At 47.6% G+C, this 20,161-nt stretch overlaps 1 pseudogene; it reads left to right on the top strand.

The window, feature by feature from the left end:
- Positions 1-19,537: 19,537 nt before the first annotated feature.
- Positions 19,538-19,987, top strand: LOC144269022 (small ribosomal subunit protein eS25 pseudogene; annotated as a pseudogene).
- Positions 19,988-20,161: the final 174 nt, after the last annotated feature.

Raw genomic sequence — 20,161 nt, 5'->3', positions numbered from 1 at the left:
AAGAATAGCTGGGGAATGAGTCTGGCTGACAGACAAAATCAGATTAAAGGAACTACGTAAATGCAAAACATATTATCTCATTACTCTTGTTTCATTATTTGGCTCAAAACTGCCCACATTTGCTCAAAACTAGTGTCCAACATTTCCACACACCCAGGGTGCCTTTCATGTTTGTAACAACCTCTCTTCCCCCCAACAAAACCCAACCATCTGAGTTTCACTTGATTTCAAGTTTTGGAGTAAGTGTTTTGCAGATAAGGGATCTACAAACAAAATGACCTTTGGAACAGTGTATCACTCTGCCTTTGCACTCTGTCCTTACAGAATCCACTTGATCTGATGCCTGGAAGCCTCTAATGAATGTCCCTATAGTTATCCTCACTAGTCTAGTGGAATCTCTGTACCTGAGCTGCAAATTGCCAGGCATTAAGCCTGTCTCTGGATCAATAGCAGATAACAGTGAGTTTCCCCCTCCCTCAGCACTTGTTGCCCGTGCATATCAATTGCCACTTGTCTTCTCCTGTCATGGATACAAAGGCGAACAGGGAGGCCATAAACATCGCATGGCAGCAAGATGGGACATGTGACTTGCTTCTTCTTGAGGAAAACCCTCTCTTGGCCTTTTGCCTGCAGGAATTCACCTACAATTGCTTCTTGGGGGAAGTGCAAGCATCAGTGAGGGGTGCAAAAGAAAACTCCCCAGAAAATATAGCACATATTAACACTGCAACCCCCTGGGAAAGCTGCCAGGCTGTCTGGTATTCTACCGTCATTATTGGGCCAGTGCAGAGCCAGGAATAGAGCCCAGGGGACCCCAGATGTTCAGGCCTCTGCTGTAAAACAGTATTGCCAATGTCACACATTCAAAAATATGACTAAAGCCCTCCAGAAAGGAGATTTTAAATAAATAAATGTGGAGTTCTGTTAATTTACTTTTTGAGCCTTTACGATATACTTGGGTCACACTTAACCCTTTTTTCCATAACCACGAAGGCTAGAAACTTTTTTTCTGATGAAATAGATTTTTGTGAAATAACATGACCCCAGTCTAAATATTATTCTGTCATGAGAGTGAGCAACACTGGAACCACTAGCTCACCCCCAGACAACGGTTATGTTGAGAACTGCTAAATTAAAGGCCGTTTTCCTACTGAAGTCCAGTTTTTCAAGCTTTTCCCCCCATGTTCTTAAAAGGCGATCATCTGAAAAACAGGCAATTCCCCGAACCCCCATGGCAATCAGCTCATTATCAGTAGGAAAAGGATCTCTCCACCATTTGAAGCAGGAGACTCTCTTCCTTCAGGCTCTCAGATTACACCACACCACAGTAGAATGTTTCCGCCCTGTTCTTCGGAAGCATGTTTCCAAAGCAATTTCACTTACTAGGCATCCAGTGGCAACAGATTCAGCATGAAGTTTTCATCTTATTTCTAATGGAGGATAATTGATATCCTGAGTTGTTCCATTACGTTCCTAGGCTGGGGTATGTGAGTGGAAGGGGGAGAGGCTGAAAGGAAAGGCTGTTCCATGTTGCTGAGGGTATTAGTCACTCTTAAAATGGTCTTATCCTCCCCTCATCTTGCACATGGTTTGTAAACCAGTATTTCAGGTGTAACTACATTGCTAAGAGATGAGCCGAGGATGAGGACTCCCTGGTTTCAGAAAATGGGGGACGGCTCTGATTTATTTATTTATTTATTTTAAGAAATCATATGAGATAAATCCCAGCAAATGAGGTAATAAATAGCTGAGAGGTGGGTCCAGTGACTTACGGGAGACAAATTGGAGCAGCCTTTTCCATTCAAAAGTGGGATAGCTAAACAGAGCAGATAGAAGAATTCATTGCTTTGCCAGGCTTTCTTGTCACCTGTCTGAACTTGCAAGTGACTAAATGCAGTGGCAAAGGTTATTATAACTCTATAGCCTGATTCCCCATGGCCTTAATCCTCATATCAGATACTGTACATCTGTGTTGTGTAGAATGAGTCAGATGCGATTATTCTAATTTGTTTGCAATGTACATGTAGCCATGTCCATCACAGGCTATTAGAGAGACAAGGTGGGTGAAGTAATGTTGTATTTTCTAAATGGACAACTAACCTAATTCTCAATTACTGAGGGACAGTCGCCACTCACTGATATATTTTGCTTTCTACAACCAAATCTCTGTACAACTTTTCACGAGTGATATATCCAAGTGTTCGGAATATCTAAACTGTACTGTTAAATCTATTCACCTAAATTTGGGTTATTGCTGATTATGTACTCTATCATATGACTTTTAAAAACTAACTTTATAGTTGTGGATAATCTAAGCACTATACCCAGATGTACAAAAAGAACAGGAGGACTTGTGGCACCTTAGAGACTAACCAATTGCTTTGAGCATGAGCTTTCGTGAGCTACAGCTCACTTCATCGGATGCATTCAGTGGAAAATACAGTGGGGAGATTTATATACACAGAGAACATGAAACAATGGGTATATAAATCTTCCCACTGTATTTTCCACTGAAGGCATCCAATGAAGTGAGCTGTAGCTCAAGAAAGCTTATGCTCAAATAAACTGGTTAGTCTCTAAGGTGCCACAAGTCCTCCTTTTCTTTTTGCGAATACAGACTAACACGGCTGCTACTCTGAAACCAGATGTACAGACACGCTTTTCCCTACCTTTGTATTATATATTTTTTTTTAACATTAGCTTTAATAAAAAAATTTAAATCTTTTACTGGACCAACTTCTATTGATAAGACAGAGAAGCGTGTCTCTCTCACCAACATAAGTTGGTCCAATAAAAGATATCACTTCACCCAGCTTGTCACTTTTCTAATCTGTAGTCACTTTGCACAGGGAGGGGAGAAGCCCACTCCGAGGCTCATGCCAATGGGACAGGGAGAGGAGACAAGGAACTTGTGTATATATTTATGATGATGGCAACAAAAAATGAGCTGGGGCTAGGCTACTCAGGCACATCTCAGCCGGAAAAGGTTCCTGTCTGTTTGTGGGTAAGCAATTGTCAGGGGAAGTAGTGAAAAGGCACAAAGCTGTCATATTTCTATGTTCAGGAGACATGTCATTAAGATACCTGCATGTGTTCCCAACAAATCCCACGCATTTTGGAGTGAAGGTAAGACTGCATCATACCCTTGCAAGAGGTCATTTCAATGCAAAAAACACACAAGCCATTTATAAGTCAACGTTTGTACAATGTTTTGAAGATGTTTCTTAGTTATTCCATGTAATAATAATACTAGATCAGAATTTCTCACAGAGCTAATTGTGGGTGAAGTTACACAAAATCAAAGGACAAAGTTTCCATGAAACAAAAATGCTGGATTGCACACACGTGTGACAGACATTTTTTTCCAGAGACAATACATCTGGAAAAATCTTCACATTTATACAGTGCCTGAGATTATTGACCCTGTTTTGTCCCTTTCTACAGGTTCCCTCTCTTAGTTTTCTGTTGATGAGCTCTCTGGCCACATAAGGTCAGGTCTGGGACTATAAACCTGGTGAATATGATGCTCCAGTTGTGACTCTGCTTATCTTTAATTTAAATCATTCTAAGTGCAGGAGCCATCTCTCCCTTTCTCAAAGCAATGGCTCATAAAGAACCCAATAGTGCATGTGCTAACATTGCGTGAATGGCAGAACGTTAGGACGGAACATTTATTCAGCCAGCCCCTTTACCAAGACTGACCCCTTGTCCACACACAGCAGTTTCACTGGTTTAATTTAACTAACTTAGTTTTGAAATTGATTTAAACTGCTGCAAACCTCACTCTGGACACTCGTATTGGTTTAAAACTAGTTAGCCAGGTCAATTTACCGGTGTCAGTTAAACCAACACAAGCTAAATGGATAGGTCAGGCTTAAAATGGCATGTGTCTACACCAAGGTTTGCACCACTTTTTTCACTGAATGGGTTTAAGCAATTCAGTGAAATCAGTGCCACCGATGTGTACAGGCAAGGCCTAAGCTACCAGGACTGCAGATCAGGAAATTATTTCTGCTTTAATAGCCGCCTGGGGGCATCACCCTGCAGCAGTAAGATGGAGCAGATATTAAACCCTCCCAGCAGGCCCTGCTTAATATTCTCTCTGTTTGGGTCAACAACTGCTTGTGAAGGTGCCCTTTGCTAACAAGCATGCATGTGTCACATTATCACCAGAATAGGGAGGAAATCTGATGTCTCCCCCTTTTCTACCCTTTTATTTCCTCAGCAACCACGATCTCAAAGACCTTCTACTGCAGTGACCTTCCTTCTGATGGGGAAACAAATCGCTTTGAACCCAGTTGGTAAATTGCAGGTTTGACAAAAATTGCAGGGATAAAACCTCTTAAAAGCAGCTGTTTATGAAGGCAAATTAACTGCACTGTGCCTTCAGTGGTGATGCCGCCATTTACATCACACATGGACAGAAGCTCACCGGGCACATAAATCAGGACAAAACTCCCAGGCGATGAAGTAGCCCCAGGGAAGCAGTGATGGGGTCAGTAAAATGAGGCATCATGATTTCCTTTGCTTCTCTTTCTTTTTTTTTTTTAAGTAATTCTCTCATCCTAGTTCTATTAGGCAGCTAAAAACAACCAGGAACATTTTCTCTCACCTGAAGCTGAGAATTTTATATTCCCTGTAGAAGGGCAATTTATCAAGTGATCCATCCCCTGTTGTCCAGTCCCAGCTTCTAGCAGTCAGAGGTTTAGGGCCACCCAGAGCATGGGCTTGCATCCCTGACCATCTTAGCTAATAGCCATTGATGGACCTATCCTCCATGAACTTATCTAGTTCTTTTATGAACCCTGTTATAGTCTTGGCCTTCACAACATCCTTTGGCAATGAGTTCCACTGGTTGACTGTGCCTTGTGTGAAGAAGTACTTCCTTATGCTTGTTTTAAACTTGCTGCCTATTAATTACATTGGGTGATCCCTGGTTCTTGTGTTATGTGCAGGAGTAAATAACACTCCTTATTCACTTTCCCCCCGACCTGTCATGATTTTTATAGGCCTCCCTCATATCTCCCCTTAGTCATCTCTTTTCTAAGCTGAACAATCCCAGTCTTGTTTTAAATCTCTCCTCATTCAGAAGCTGTTCCACACCCCTATGTCAGGCCTCAGCTCATGATTCTGGGCCAAGTGAGCCTTACATCCCTTGTCTCTGGGCTTCCAGGAGTCCATACCTCTTGTTTCATGCCACCTTCCTTGGTGGGCAGTAGGGAAACCCAGGCCCTCACTCTACTGCAGGTTCTAGTCCAGGGACTCTAGTTAGCAGCCAAGGTCTGCTCCCTCCTACTCCTTCCACCAGCCCCTTTCTAGGCTCTGCAGAGTCCCTTCCAACTCCAGTGGCAAGCAACACCTCCCCAGCGATCCACTTCCTGCCCTTTTCTCAAGGCTCCCTGCAGGGGCTCACCCCACTCCTGTGGTTTCTCCATATCTCTCCCCGCCTACTGTGCAAATGCCCATCTCAGGAGAGGATCCCAACGCCTACTCTCCCCCACAAACTTGCTTCTTTCCTTCTAGCCCTCTCCCACTCCTCCAAACTCCTCCCCCAGCTGGGCCTGGGAATAAATTGGTTCTCCACACCCTCCAGGTGCTGCTAACTGAAGCCCTCAGGCTCCTATTAACCCTTTTGCTGCCAGTGTGGAGCATACACCCCATCACTTTCCCTATAGTTCTCCAGCCCTGTCCACACTGGCATCTGAGTTGAGCTAGTTACAACCCTATTAAAGAGGGGTTGCCAAGGACAGTTCTGAATCATTTCCCAACATGTGTGTAGCTAGCACTGGTGTCGTACAGTTTAAATACCTAGTATGTACAGGAACACTTTTTTTTCCCCAGCTATGCTAGCAGAAATGGTGCCTTGTATTTATTAATTACTATTATTCTTGCAAAATAATAATTTGCATAGCTGTGCTAGGAGCCCCAGTCACAGACCAGGAGCCTGTTGTGCTAGGTGCTGTACAAACACAGAACAAAAAGACAGTCCCTGCCGCAGGGAGCTGCAGCCCCCAGAGCAAGTCCAAAGCACAGTTTCTGAAGAAGTTTGTGACCGTGTTCCATATGGACATAAACTGTGCAGCCACAAAGGTGCTTGAAAATGGTTTCACACAGGATTACAGGACCTAGTGTGAACACAATGACAGGTTTCAGAGTAGCAGCCGTGTCATGCATCCGATGAAGTGAGCTGTAGCTCACGAAAGCTTATGCTCAAATAAATTGGTTAGTCTAAGGTGCCACAAGTCCTCCTTTTCTTTTTGTGAACACAATGTAACATCAAACCTCTCCCTTTTTTATGACTATAGCTGCACCCAGAGACCCCAACTGAGATCAAGGCCCGTTGTACTAGAAACTGGACAACGCAAAGCGAGAGACAGAACCTGCCCCAAAGAATGTGCCTCCTGAATAGACAAGACAGGCCAACAGTGGGAAAAAGGAAGAAAGATTATCCCCATTTTACAGACAGGAAGCAAAACTGGAGTGAGTTTAATTTAGTCAGGCAATGCATACAGAGCGTTCATCATATTCAACCATCTCCCTGAAGCTCACAGTCAGACATCTGGTACGTACAAGAGTGTGCCGATACCATGGTTGCTAACCTGCATCCACCAGTGAAATTACCAACTCAGGAGGCAAATCCTGCAGTCATTGCCTGGCCCTTATAAACTCACCCGCACTCACAATGTGCATTTTGCCTGAAGACGGGTTGGGTAACAATGGCAGGATTTAGCCCAAGACTTGCTGAGACCAGAAACCATCCTGTATTTTTTTTATGCTAAAAACTGTGGGCACGTGGTTTGGATTGATTGTGTGATAAAGTTAAGAAGCATTTTTATTCAGCTGCTGCAATCTGTCTAAACCAGTGACCTCCTGGTCTGGAGCTACGATGGGAAGCCCTGATAAAAGTCAAATGACCAACAAAAAAATGAGCTTCACATTTGCTGGGGAAACAACATAATGGCCCCGCACTGATAAGGCCATTACGGCTGAATAACGAAAAACAAGGCAGTTTCTGTTGGTTTTACTTATCTCTACAGACTTCCAGCTTGAGTTGGTTAGTGGACTCACTTGATGAAAGGGCAGGGGCTGTTGTGTCCACAGTGGGTTGCTGTGTACATACAGTCACAATACACAGCCGGTGGTAAGAGGAAGGGAAGGAAGCTGTGTTAGTGCCAGATGACCAGATCTCCAACATTAAAACTGACTCATAATAATTTGTCTCGGACATGAGCAGAAATACCATAATTGATAAATTTATTTCAGCATAAGCTTTCGTGGGCTACAGCCCACTTCATCGGATGCATAGAATGGAACATATAGTAAGAAGATATATATATACATATTCAGAGAACATGAAACGGTGGGAGTTGCCATACAAACTGTAAGAGGCTAATTAATTAAGATGAGTTATTATCAGCAGGAGAAAAGAAAAAAAAACTTTTGTAGTGATAATCAAGATGGCCCATTTAGACAGTTGACAAGAAATATGTAATTACACATATTGAATATATTTCCCCACATTAAGTATCCTCACACCTTCTTGTCAACTGTCTAAATGGGCCACCTTAATTATCACTACAAAAGGTGCCTAATTCCCTTTGGCCAGTTGGTGCAATTGTAAGACCCTCGATGGTGATTTGCAATCCCCACCTCTCTATACCTTTAAGTTGGGCATGCAATGGTTAGGCTGCATTAAAAATGTAATATAACTGAGTTGCTCGCTGGACAGTTTTCACTCCGCTTTCCCTTTGAGCTCCTAGAACTGTACTAATGGGGTAGCACAAATCAGATGCTTTGGAAAGCTAAGAAGTCCCAGGTATGCTGATGAAGGCTCTGGGCCCTTTGTCAGAGATGTCCAACCCCATGGCCATATTAAAGTGGTTATCAAACAACCTGTTTGTCTGCCACGTGCATTTAGAAAACATTGCTTCTGTTCACTATGGAACACATTAGAAAACAACAGCAGATCCTCCTCCCACTGAAGTCAGTGGCAACATTCAAACTGATGTTAATAGGAGTAGAACTGAGCCCATTACATTCCTTGAGTTGCTTCTCCACCCTCACGTTTGTCTCACATCCTTTCTGGATGGAATTTCACAATGCAAGGGAGAGCTTTTAAATGATCAAACTTGTTCTACACATGGTGTAATTTTAATGGGTTTGCTCCTGTAAGAAGTTGCTATGACAGAAACCTGACATGTCCAAGCCCCTTCCCCTACTTAAATCTTTCTTCTGTATTTTGCTTAGCTCCACTCCTGACAGTACATTGCTGGTAGTTAGTGATATTTGTACTCACACGAAATACGCAAGCAGTCCCATTGAAATTATGTCCCGTTGTTTTTCTCATTATCTGTCATTGTCATTGCTAACTCTGTGCATGCATGGAAGAGCCTCTCAATCATCATTAGTTCAGTGTCAAAGATTCATGGATTTCAAGGCTGGGCGGGCAGGCACTGGGCTCATTTAGTCTGACCTCCTGCATAACACAGACCATAGATTTCACCCAATGCTCCCTGAATTCACCAATTTGTGGTTGAATTCAAACACACCTGTCTCCCTTCTCTTCCTTCAAACCTCTCTGAAAGCCCCAAAACGCAAAATGCAGTGGCTGGCTACAGTACTAAGTACATAAGAATAATTTCTACCAACATTTAAAACAACACAAGCCCTTCGGAACTATTTCTTTGAATAGGTTAATATCTGCATGCGAAATCTCTTTTAGTAAAAGTAGATATTCTCTGCGGTACGAATGTGCATGTGTTTTGTTAGCTCAGTGTTCTGTTAAAAAGCCTCTTATTTGCTTTTAATTTCTGCTCCATGGTACATGTCTTGCTCTGTAAATACAAGGTCCTGCATGCTACCGTGTAAGTCATTTATTGGGTTGATTTAATATTACGCCCAGTTTGGTCAGACAATATTCAGCTATGCTCCCCTGGAACTCCGCTTGAACCATGCTGGCTAGCTATCCCCTGTGCTAACGAACGACCTATGTGGCCCTCGTATTTAATGGCAGTTAGTGCAAGTTCTCCCTGTTAGCCCCAAGCAGAAACAAGGAGAAAAACAAAGCCCCCAGGAGAAATCCCTGTCTCCTGAAGTGTTCCTGGACCTTGCATCTCTTCAGGGCCCATCTCAGAACGGTGAAGGACTGAGCTATTGAGGGGCACACAGGAATTTCAACCCTGATCGATCGGCTGGTCAGCCATCCCTAGTTTTGCTGTGGCACCTGTGGGACACTTTTTTTTATTAACCTGGCATCCCGCGTAGCCAAACTACCCCAGAATGCTTCACAGCGAGAGTCAAGTGTGTGCAAAAGTGCAAAGGAAACTCACAAAAAATACCAGGCCACCTTTTCCAGCAGTGTTTGCATGGGCAGGTCGGGTGATTGTGCTCACGCTCACAGTGTATTTCGTGCACACTCGGTAGCAGATGTGCACACACACATGCCGGGTTTGCATGATGACTTGGGAGAGAGGTTTCAGGGGAGCAGCCGTGTTAGTCTGTATCTGCAAAAAGAACAGGGGGACTTGTGGCCCCTTAGCGACTAACCAATTTATTTGAGCATGAGCTTTCGTGGGCTACAGCTCACTTCATCGGATGCATTGTATTTTCCACGGCATGCATCCGATGAAGGGAGCTGTAGCTCACGAAAGCTGATGCTCAAATAAATTGGTTAGTCTAAGGTGCCACAAGTCCCCCTGTTCTTTTTGGGAGAGCGGGCGCGTTTTCAGCGCATCGCTTACACCCACCCACCTGGGTGAGCGCGGCACTCACACGTACACACTCCCGCACGCTCGCGTGGAGCCTTTGGACCTAGGAGTTTGTTTGATCCCTTCCCTTTTTTCTGCATGAAGCAGAGACTCACCCCCTCGGCCCTCCTGAGTGCGGGGGACTGGGCCCTAGGTCAGGCAGCGAGCGGAGTCCCTGGGGCTGGGGAGGCTGCAGTGCGATGAGCCAGGGGGAGGAGAAGCCTGATTCAGTGGAGTATCCGGCTGGAGCAGGTGCACACCCAGCCCAGCCGGGAGCAACTTTCCAGCTCAGCACAGGCAGGGCGAGGTCCTAGGTGCCGCTCCTCGCAAAGGAGGGGCAGAGGAGGCAGCCGGGAGTGGGAGGCATCGGCCCCGGGGACAGGACACACGCACCCGCCTGCGATCCGGATCTGGCTCCGCTGCTCCTGGAGCGAGCCCATGGAGCCGCTGTGGGGGAACCGCAGCTGTGCGAACGGTGGGTGCCGGGGCATGGGGGGGCTACACGGGGGGTGGGGATTGAAGTCCGGGGTGAGGGCAGGGGGGTGGGAACTGGGCCGGGACTGTAGGATTGGAAGAGGGGTCGGGTCGGAAGGGGGGTAGAGCTGGGGGGGTCTGAAGGGGGGTGAGTGGGACTGAGGACTGGGATGGGGGTCGGAAGGGGGTGGGATGGGATTGGGGTGTCATGCGGTCGGAAGCGGGCAGAGTTGGGGGTTCTGGGGGGTGAGTGAGACTGAGGACTGGGATGGGGGTCGGAAGGGGGGTGGGATGGGATTGGGGTGTGATGGGGTTGGAAGGGGCAGTTGGGGGTTCTGGGGGGTGAGTGGGACTGAGGACTGGGATGGGGGTCAGAAGGGGGGTGGGATGGGATTGGGGTGTGATGCGATCAGAAGGGGCAGTTGTGGGGTTCTGGAGGAGGCTGGGGGGTGAGTGGGACTGAGGACTGGGATGGGGGTCGGAAGGGGCTGGGATGGGATTGGGGTATGATGGGGTTGGAAGGGGGCAGTTGGGGGGTTCAGGAGGAGGCTGGGGGGTGAGTGGGACTGAGGACTGGGATGGGGGTCGGAAGGGGGGTGGGATGGGATTGGGGTATGATGGGGTCGGAAGGGGGCAATTGGGGGGTTCTGGAGGAGGCTGGGGGGTGAGTGGGACTGAGGACTGGGATGGGGTCGGAAGTGGGGTGGGATGGGATTAGGGTGTGATGGGGTTGGAAGGGGCAGTTGGGGGTTCTGGGGGGTGAGTGAGACTGAGGACTGTGATGGGGTCGGAAGGGGGGTGGGATGGGATTGGGGTGTGATGCGATCGGAAGGGGCAGTTGGGGGGTTCTGGAGGAGGCTGGGGGGTGAGTGGGACTGAGGACTGGGGTGGGGGTCGGAAGGGGCTGGGATGGGATTGGGGTATGATGGGGTTGGAAGGGGGCAGTTGGGGGGTTCTGGAGGAGGCTGGGGGGTGAGTGGGACTGAGAACTGGGATGGGGGTCGGAAGGGGGGTGGGATGGGATTGGGGTATGATGGGGTCAGAAGGGGGCAGTTGGGGTGTTCTGGAGGAGGCTGGGGGGGGTGAGTGGGACTGAAGACTGGGATGGGGGTCGGAAGGGGGTGGGATGGGATTGGGGTGTCATGCGGTCGGAAGCGGGCAGAATTGGCGGTTCTGGGGGGTGAGTGGGACTGAGGACTGGGATGGGGGTCGGAAGGGGCTGGGATGGGATTGGGGTATGATGGGGTTGGAAGGGGGCAGTTGGGGGGTTCTGGAGGAGGCTGGGGGTGAGTGGGACTGAGGACTGGGATGGGGGTCGGAAGGGGGTGGGATGGGATTGGGGTATGATGGGGTTGGAAGGGAGCAGTTGGGGGTTCTGGAGGAGGCTGGGGGTGAGTGGGACTGAGGACTGGGGTGGGGGTCGGAAGGGGGGTAGGATGGGATTGGGGTATGATGGGGTCGGAAGGGGGCAGTTCGGGGGTTCTGGAGGAGGCTGGGGGGGTGAGTGGGACTGAGGACTGGGATGGGGGTCGGAAGGGGGTGGGATGGGATTGGGGTGTCATGCGGTCGGAAGCGGGCAGAATTGGGGGTTCTGGGGGGTGAGTGGGACTGAGGACTGGGATGGGGGTCGGAAGGGGGGTGGGGTGGGATGGGATTGGGGTATGATGGGGTCGGAAGGGGGCAGTTGGGGGTTCTGGAGGAGGCTGGGGGTGAGTGGGACTGAGGACTGGGGTGGGGGTCGGAAGGGGGGTGGGATGGGATTGGGGTATGATGGGGTTGGAAGGGGGCAGTTGGGGGGTTCTGGAGGAGGCTGGGGGTGAGTGGGACTGAGGACTGGGATGGGGGTCGGAAGGGGGTGGGATGGGATTGGGGTATGATGGGGTTGGAAGGGGGCAGTTGGGGGGTTCTGGAGGAGGCTGGGGGTGAGTGGGACTGAGGACTGGGATGGGGGTCGGAAGGGGGTGGGATGGGATTGGGGTATGATGGGGTTGGAAGGGGGCAGTTGGGGGGTTCTGGAGGAGGCTGGGGGGGTGAGTGGGACTGAGGACTGGGATGGGGGTTGGAAGGGGGTGGGATAGGATTGGGGTGTCATGCGGTCGGAAGCGGGCAGAATTGGGGGTTCTGGGGGGTGAGTGGGACTGAGGACTGGGATGGGGGTCAGAAGGGGAGTGGGATGGGATTGGGGTATGATGGGGTCGGAAGGGGGCAGTTGGGGGGTTCTGGAGAAGGCTGGGGGTGAGTGGGACTGAGGACTGGGGTGGGGGTCGGAAGGGGGTGGGATGGGATTGGGGTATGATGGGGTTGGAAGGGGGCAGTTGGCGGGTTCTGGAGGGGGCTGGGGGCAGAGGCTGGCCCGTTCGGGGGTGGGATGGGGTTCTGGTTGGAGGTAGCTTGGGATGGGGCTGGGCTGGCCATAGACCACCTCCCCCCCACACCCCACCTTTGCACCCCCAAGGGCAGACCCTTTGCAGCCCAGGGCTCTCGAGCTAGCCACCGGCCCCTGATTTCTCACCAAATTCAGGGGGAAAGGAGACAGTGCCAGGGCCTGTGGGAATCAGGGCCACAGCTGGGGCTGCCCCTCGACTCAGCCCTGCCTCAGGCACTGCTCCCATGGGGGTATCACTGGACAAGAGTTAGGAGGAGGGGGCCTGGTGGGTTCCTCTGGCTAGAGGGAGATGCAGGGTGCATGTGAGCAGGAGGGCTCCAGGAGGTGAGGGGGTCCCATTGCAGGAAGGGGAGCTGGGCAGGTGTTTGTGCTGATCTGGGAATGGGGTAGCAGAGATCCCCCCATAGGGCTGGACTGGGTCACTCATCCCTGGGGCTGGGCTACCTCCTGTAATGCATTCAGTACTGGCAGGAGCAAGCGGGGAGGGTGTCAGGGGAAGTAGGTGGTGAAGGAGAACTGGCCGGTGCAGGGCTGGTTTCATTCCAGGTTCCCCCTACCAGACAGGCATCTTTGTCCAACCTGTTCCTAAAAATTGAGAGGAAGGAAGTCCACAACCACCCTGGGAACAGGCTCCTTGGGAGGGTGTGGAATCCCCCTCATTGGAGAGTTTTAGGAACTGGTTGGACAAACACCTGTTGGGTTGGCCTACGTTGACGTGGTCCTGTCTCATCCTGGGGGTTGTGTGCACCCTGGAGGCCCCATCCAGCCCTACAGTTCTGTGATTCTGTAGCTTGTTCTTTCCAAGGTGAAACTTCTTTTTAAAGTTCCTGGCAGTGCTCGATCCAGCCCCTGTTCTGGGGGAGGCTGGAAATAGGGGTTTCCTCAGGGCGCTCTCCCGCCCACTCAGAGCCCTGGAGATGTGTGCTGCTAGCCTAGGCTTGGTGGGCTGCCCCGTGACACCTCCCTGCAGAAAGGTGTGAAGTGTAAAGCATCTGGCATTTGAATTGGAATGATAATCTGGACTGAATGCAGCTGCTTGGGGCCTAATGCCAATGAAGGTCAACAGGAAATGTTCCATTGACTCCAGTGGGATCATGCCCTTAAAGCACATGTGTGTGATAGCTCTGGCTGTGAAAATGTACGTGCATATCTACATTCATTTTGATCCTCGTGGGGCAGATCCGCAGCTGGCGTAATTGGCCCTAGCTCTATTGAAGGCAATGGAGTGATGACAACTGACCCCAGCTGAGAATCTGCCTTTTTAACTTCTAGAAATAACCAGTGAAAAGAATAAGAAACCCAGCTAGTGATTTTTAAAACTCACTCTCTTCGGGTAAGCCACAGCCACTTGTCCATGTGCCGTATTGAACGGTGTATTTTCATGTCTAGGGATGTAAATATCAACATCTGGGCCCTATTTGCAGCTAAAGTGATTTTTGTGTATCCCAACCTCTCTTTGGAGATACCTCCCCCCCACCCTACATAGGCATGTAATTCATTTTGCTGCCTGGAAGGCTGAATTGAATGTAACAAAAGAAGAGCTAGTAAATCAGCAAGCAGACCTCTGGCTTGCTCCCTCTCAGGTTTTATACTGGCTCTTGTTTGCATTGAAGGGGGCTGATTTTATTTGCTCTCTCTGAGGGACGTAAAAGCTCTGTCACATGAGGACATTGTGCAGCCAGGGGAGTTAGCAGTCACTTTTGTTCTAAGCTTCACAAAGCCTGTTCTATAGCAGAAGAAATGAGAGTAACTAAGCACTATGTTACCTGTGCATTACAGCATTTGCAGGGACTTACAAAGCAGCTGGGGGGTTTCTTCTTCTAAATTTTACTAATCCAAGATAGAAAAGACTCTATAGACCATTTAACCCATCCCCCTGCCTTATGTAGGATTGTTCCCTACAGTATATATGGGAGCATTTTACACAGTCTAGAAAAAGAAACTAGTGATAGGGCTTCCACCAGGTCCTTTGGGAGGGAAGTCCACAGTCAGGGACTTTTCCATTGGATCATTTGCATGCAGGGCAATCCCTCCCACAGAAACACCCAACAGAGAGGGGAGGGGAAGCTGCACAATGTGTCCAGCAGCCTCACCCTGTCCCAACTTTTTTTGGTGAATTGCTCCCAGGGCCTGGGAAGTGGGGGATGTGTGAAATGAGTGTCCATGTCCAACCAGCCACAAAGAACTCCTTGGATGGGCACAATCCACATGGCGGGTCCCTCTTCCCATTGCTAAGACCAAGGCAATGATCTAGCAGCTCATTGTTCTGATACACGCAGTATATTCTTTAAAAATTTGACGCAGCTGTTTTGTTGCCCAGAGGCGATCTGCTCCCTAGTGGTGGAAAACTCTTCTGTGAAGTTCCATCTGGGCATGTTCTTCCCTCATCCGTCTCTGTGTATTTTGTTAGTTCAAAAAAAAAACAGGAGGACTAGTGGCACCTTAGAGACTAACCAATTTATTAGAGCATAAGCTTTCATGAGCTACAGCTCACTTCATCGGATGCATTGTTAGTTCAGTACCTACACAGAGCGAAGGGTAGCTAGGAGCAATGTCTCGGGTGTGGTAGCAGTGTGAGAACCAGAAAAAGAAGCTCAACAATTTCCCCACCCACACCCATTGATACAGCTTTGATGTAGAGGCTGATGTTTAGTGGTGCTTTACAAAGAAGCCCTTGATTCTTATCTACTTTCATGCCACCGAATAATGAATCACATTGATACCCGCAATTTCATCCTGCAGGATCTGAATGCTTTCCAACTTCACATGCATTCACCAGACAGGTGGCGCCCACAGTGGGGATGGGAAGTAAGAAATTTTGGTCAAGGATGAACCTGGACTCCTAGAAAAAGTGCCAGGGGATCATTTGCCAGACAGAGCCTCTGGGCTAGATTCACCATTACTGAAATCAATGGCATCCCCACAGCATATGCAGTGATGAATCAGGACCTCTTCTTTTCAAGGTCCCAGCTGAAGGAGACACACCTCCAGTAAATCTACCTAGGTGTTAATGCTGTGCCCATCACTGTGGTATCTGAGTACATAAAATGCCTGGCAATCAAAATAATTAGGAAGGATGAACGGTTGAGTCAACCTTGCTGGAATTTAAATTTATGTTTTCAGGGAGTCTCGGTATTATCCCACTAAGGCACTCCTCCTTTGACCTAACTTCAGAATAATTATGTGGCAGATGCTCAGCTAGTGTAGCTTGCCAGAACACGATTGAATCAAGGTAGATATGACAAGGATCTGAGGATCTTCCCTGTAACTTCTGGGTTCTCAGGCATGATATAGTGTGCTTCTAGAGGGCAAAGGGGTACAGGAAAGAGGCCCAGCATCCTTGTCATATGCTGTAGTACTCTGGAGGAGATTTTGCCTAGGTTTTGCCAGAAGTTATGGGCATATGACATGGCCCCAAGCGCTGGATGCTGCCATAAGGGTGGCCGTGAAAACAAATGAGAATCCAACCAAGAGAATAATTCTTTTGTATAACCTGACATAAGAATGGCCATACTGGGTCACAGCAGTGATCCATCTAGCCCAGTATCCTGTCTTCTGATAGGGTCCAGTGCCAGGTGCTTCAGTGGGGATGAACTGTACAGGTAATCATCAAGTGATCCATCCCGTCTCACCCATTCCTAGCTTCTGATCAACTCCATAATTGGTTGGTCTTTATTCCCAATGAACAGACCACAGACAATGTGCAGCAGAGAGGAAAGCTTTGTGAGAGGTTGCTATTCTAACCTTTAACTTAAGTATCTGCTCCTATAAGGGTCAGACCTTTTGGGAACTCCTGATGAAAAGCTCCTCTCTAATTCCATAGAAAAGCAAAATTACCAAATTAGGTAGAAATGCGGTACTGGAAGTGATGAGTGACAGACTAGCTGGCAGAGGGCGGCCTGAATAGGCAGGGTGGCATTGGAGTCTCTAAATCAACAAGGGTTGGATGTCTTTCTAGAAGATATGCTTTCGTTCAACCACACCTTATCAGGCTTGATGCAGAAATTACTGGGTGGAGAATCTCTGACCTGTGTTATGCAGGAGGTCAAATTAAATAACCATAATGGTCCCATTGGACCTTAAAATCGATGGATCCTGAGCTGTACCCAAGTTTTGTGTCAAGGGGCCTTGATAACTAGTGCTGGTCGGGAAGCCAATTTCCTGCCCCATGGAAAATGTTATGATTTCAAAATTTTTTGCCACCCCCAAATGGAGATGAAAAGGCAAATTCTTGACATTTTTTGGAAACTGAAAATCTGCAAAAATTAAAATTGATTTTGTTGGTTGTTTGTCCCAAGATATTAGAGAGACAAGGTGGGTGAGGTAATAGCTCACTTCTCTTGGTGAGAGACAAAAGCTTTCAACCTTACACAGTATCTCCTTTAGGTACTAGACAAATGAGTCCTACCAAGGGAATAATTATTTTGTGTAACCTGCAGACCTGAAGAAGAGCTCTGTGTAAGCTCAATAGCATGTCTGTCTCTCCAACAGACGTTGGTCCAATAAAAGCTATTACCTCACCCATCCTGTCTGGCTAATATCCTGGGACCGAGCGGGCTACACGAACACTGCAAACCATGTTTGAATCATGGCTGTTCCAGAATTCAGTAAACAGATCTGCCACTCCGAGCTGGGAGCCAGGCCATTCTTGGGTGTTTCTCTGGGAGCTTTCTGGTTCCCAGCCCTCACATGCTATATTGAGGGGCCAAAATAGAAGATAAATTGAAAGTCAATATTCATTTTCAAATAGGGAAAGTGTCAATATTTTTTTCCAAGTTCATTTCATTCCCCCCGCACTCTATCTTGGTGCTGGTGGAGTCATTCCGACCTGGCAAATGCTTTTTAATGCTTCTCTCCACACTTTAGAGAAGTGTTTTATTCAATAAAGGTCTTCCTTCCAATTACTATACTCGTTCTAGATAGCCAATGATCTTCACCTGTTGTATAGTAAATCCCTTCTCTCGTCTGCCCCCTATATTTGTTCTGCATTTGCTGGAGTCAGTTCCTGACGGAAACAAAAAATGCCTTAGACTCTGATGGCCCTGTAGTAGCAATGTGATTGTACTGAGATAGACTGTCACTTAGCCTCCAGGGCGGTTAGTACATCTGGAGAGCAAGGAGTGTTTGTGACTCTGAATAAAGAGTGGGAGTCAAATTGTTATCTCTGCTTGTGGTGGAGAAAGGGGAAACTACTTCAGAGACTCAGTTCTTGAAGGACTTTAGCTGACAAGGGAACACTACTGATAACATACAGGACTCGCATAGTATATGAGAAGGATACTGTGACCCCTGCTGTGTGACAGCGATATTAACTTTCTGCAGCCCTGACCAATGTCATATGACAGGGGCCAGGAAATAAAGTTCACCCTCTTCCCAGCACTCCTGCATGTCACCCATTTATACCCAGGTGGGAGGACGTCCCAAAGCGCAGGACACTGTATGAAAAGGACCCACAAACCACAGCTCCTGGTTCCAGCTGCTGAGCCCAAGTTTTCCTAGAGTGTGTTGATACAAAACATGTAGTGTTGTTTTAGCTGTGTCGGTCCCAGGATATTAGAGAGACAAGATACAAACATGGCTGTGCAGTGTGTCCAGGTGTGGAAAAGTCAACACAAATGACACACACAGGTGAAGAAACACAAGCCAGAACAGATTACAGAATAGTGAGATGAGTTAGATGTATTCAAGTCATCAGCGTTGGATGAAATTCACCTTCAGGTATTTTCTCAGAACCATAAGCGATTATCTTGGAGGATGGGTGAGGTCCCAGAGGACTGGAGAAGGGCAGGCATAGTAGTGATCTTGAAAAAGGGGTACAAAGAGAACCTGGGGAATTAGGCCGGTGAGTCTAACTTTGATACCTGGAAAGATACTGGAACAAATGATTAAACAATCAATTTGCAAGCACCTAGAGGATAGCAGGATTATAAGGAATAGCCAACATGGATTTGTCAAGAACAAGCCAGGCTCATTTCCTTCTTTGACAATGTTTCAGGCCTAGTGGATTGTGGGGAAGCGGTAGGTGTGATATAGCTTGATTTTAATAAGGCTTGTGATGCAGTCGCACATGGCCAATTAGGAAAATGTGATCTAAATGAAATTTCTAGAAGGTGGGTGCACAACTGGTTGAAAGTTTATCCTCAAAGAGTAGTTATCGGTGATTCACTGTCAAATTGGGAGGACATATCTAGTGGGGTCTGTCTTGGGTCTGTTACTATTCAACATTTTCATTAACGACTTGGCTAATGGAGTGAAAAATACGCTGATAAAATTCATGAGTGGCACCGAGCTGGGAGGGTTGTAAGCACTTTTGGAGGCCAGGATTAGAATTCAAAATGGCTATGACAAATTGGACGATTGGGCTGAAATCAACAAGATGAACTGCAATAAAGACAAGTGCAAAGTACTACTTGTAGGAAGGAAAACACAAATGCACAACCGTGACATGGGGAATAACTGGTTAGGCAGTGGTACCTCAGAAGAGGATCTAGGGGATATAGTGGGTAACAAATTGAATATGAGCCAAAAATGTGATGCAGTGGGGTGTATTAACAGGAGTGTCATATGTACAACTACTCAGCACTGGTGAGGTCTTAGCTGGAGTGCTGTGTCCAGGTTTGGACGCTACATTTTAAGAAAGATGTGGACAAGTGGAACAGTGTCCAGAGGACAGCAAGGAAAATTATAAAAGGTTTAGAAAACCTGACCTATGGGGAAAGGCTAAAAAACCTGAGTATCTTTAGTCTTGAGAAGAGGAGACAGAGGGTGGATCTGATAACAGTCTTCAAATATGCTAAGGGCTGTTATAAAGAGGACAGGGATCAATTGTTCCCCTGCCCACTGAAGGAAGGACAAGGAGCAATGGGCTTATGCTGCAGCAAGGGTAATTTAGGTTAGATATTAGGAAAATCTTTCTAACTATAAAGCCGCCATGCCCCCCAAGGACGATAAGAAGAAGAAGGATGTGGGGAAGTCCTCAAAGAAAGACAAGGACCCAGTGAACAAATCTGGGGGTAAAGCCAAAAAAAAAAAGAAGTGGTCCAAAGGGAAAGTAAGAGACAAGCTGAACAACCTTTTTTTGTTTGATAAGGCAACTTATGATAAACTGTGCAAAGAAGTGCCCAACTACAAGCTCATCACGCCAGCTGTAGTCTCTGAAAGGTTGAAGATTCGAGGATCTTTAGCAAGGGCTGCCCTCCAAGAACTGCTCAGCCAAGGGTTGATCAAACTTGTGTCCAAGCACCGAGCCCAAGTGATTTACACCAGAAACACGAAGAGTGGAGCTGCACCTGTTGGTGGGGAGGATGCTTAAAAAAGTTTTCCAGTCACCTCTGCAATATTTCTTATGTAAATGTATACAATAAAATTGTTGAATTAAAAAAACAAAACAAAAAACCCCCATAAGGCTAGTTAAGCACTGGAATAGGTTACCAAAGGAGGTTATGGAACCCCATCACTGGAGACATTTAAGGATAGTTAGACGAACACCTCTCAGGGATGGTCTAGGTTTGCTTGGTTCTGCCTCAGTGCAGGCAGCTGGACTAGTCAACCTTTC

This window comes from Eretmochelys imbricata, chromosome 8 (genome assembly GCF_965152235.1).
Source record: "Eretmochelys imbricata isolate rEreImb1 chromosome 8, rEreImb1.hap1, whole genome shotgun sequence".
NCBI lineage: Eukaryota > Metazoa > Chordata > Testudines > Cheloniidae > Eretmochelys > Eretmochelys imbricata.
The sequence above is the reverse complement of the archived record's forward strand: the minus strand, read 5'-3'. Positions and strand labels throughout refer to the sequence as shown.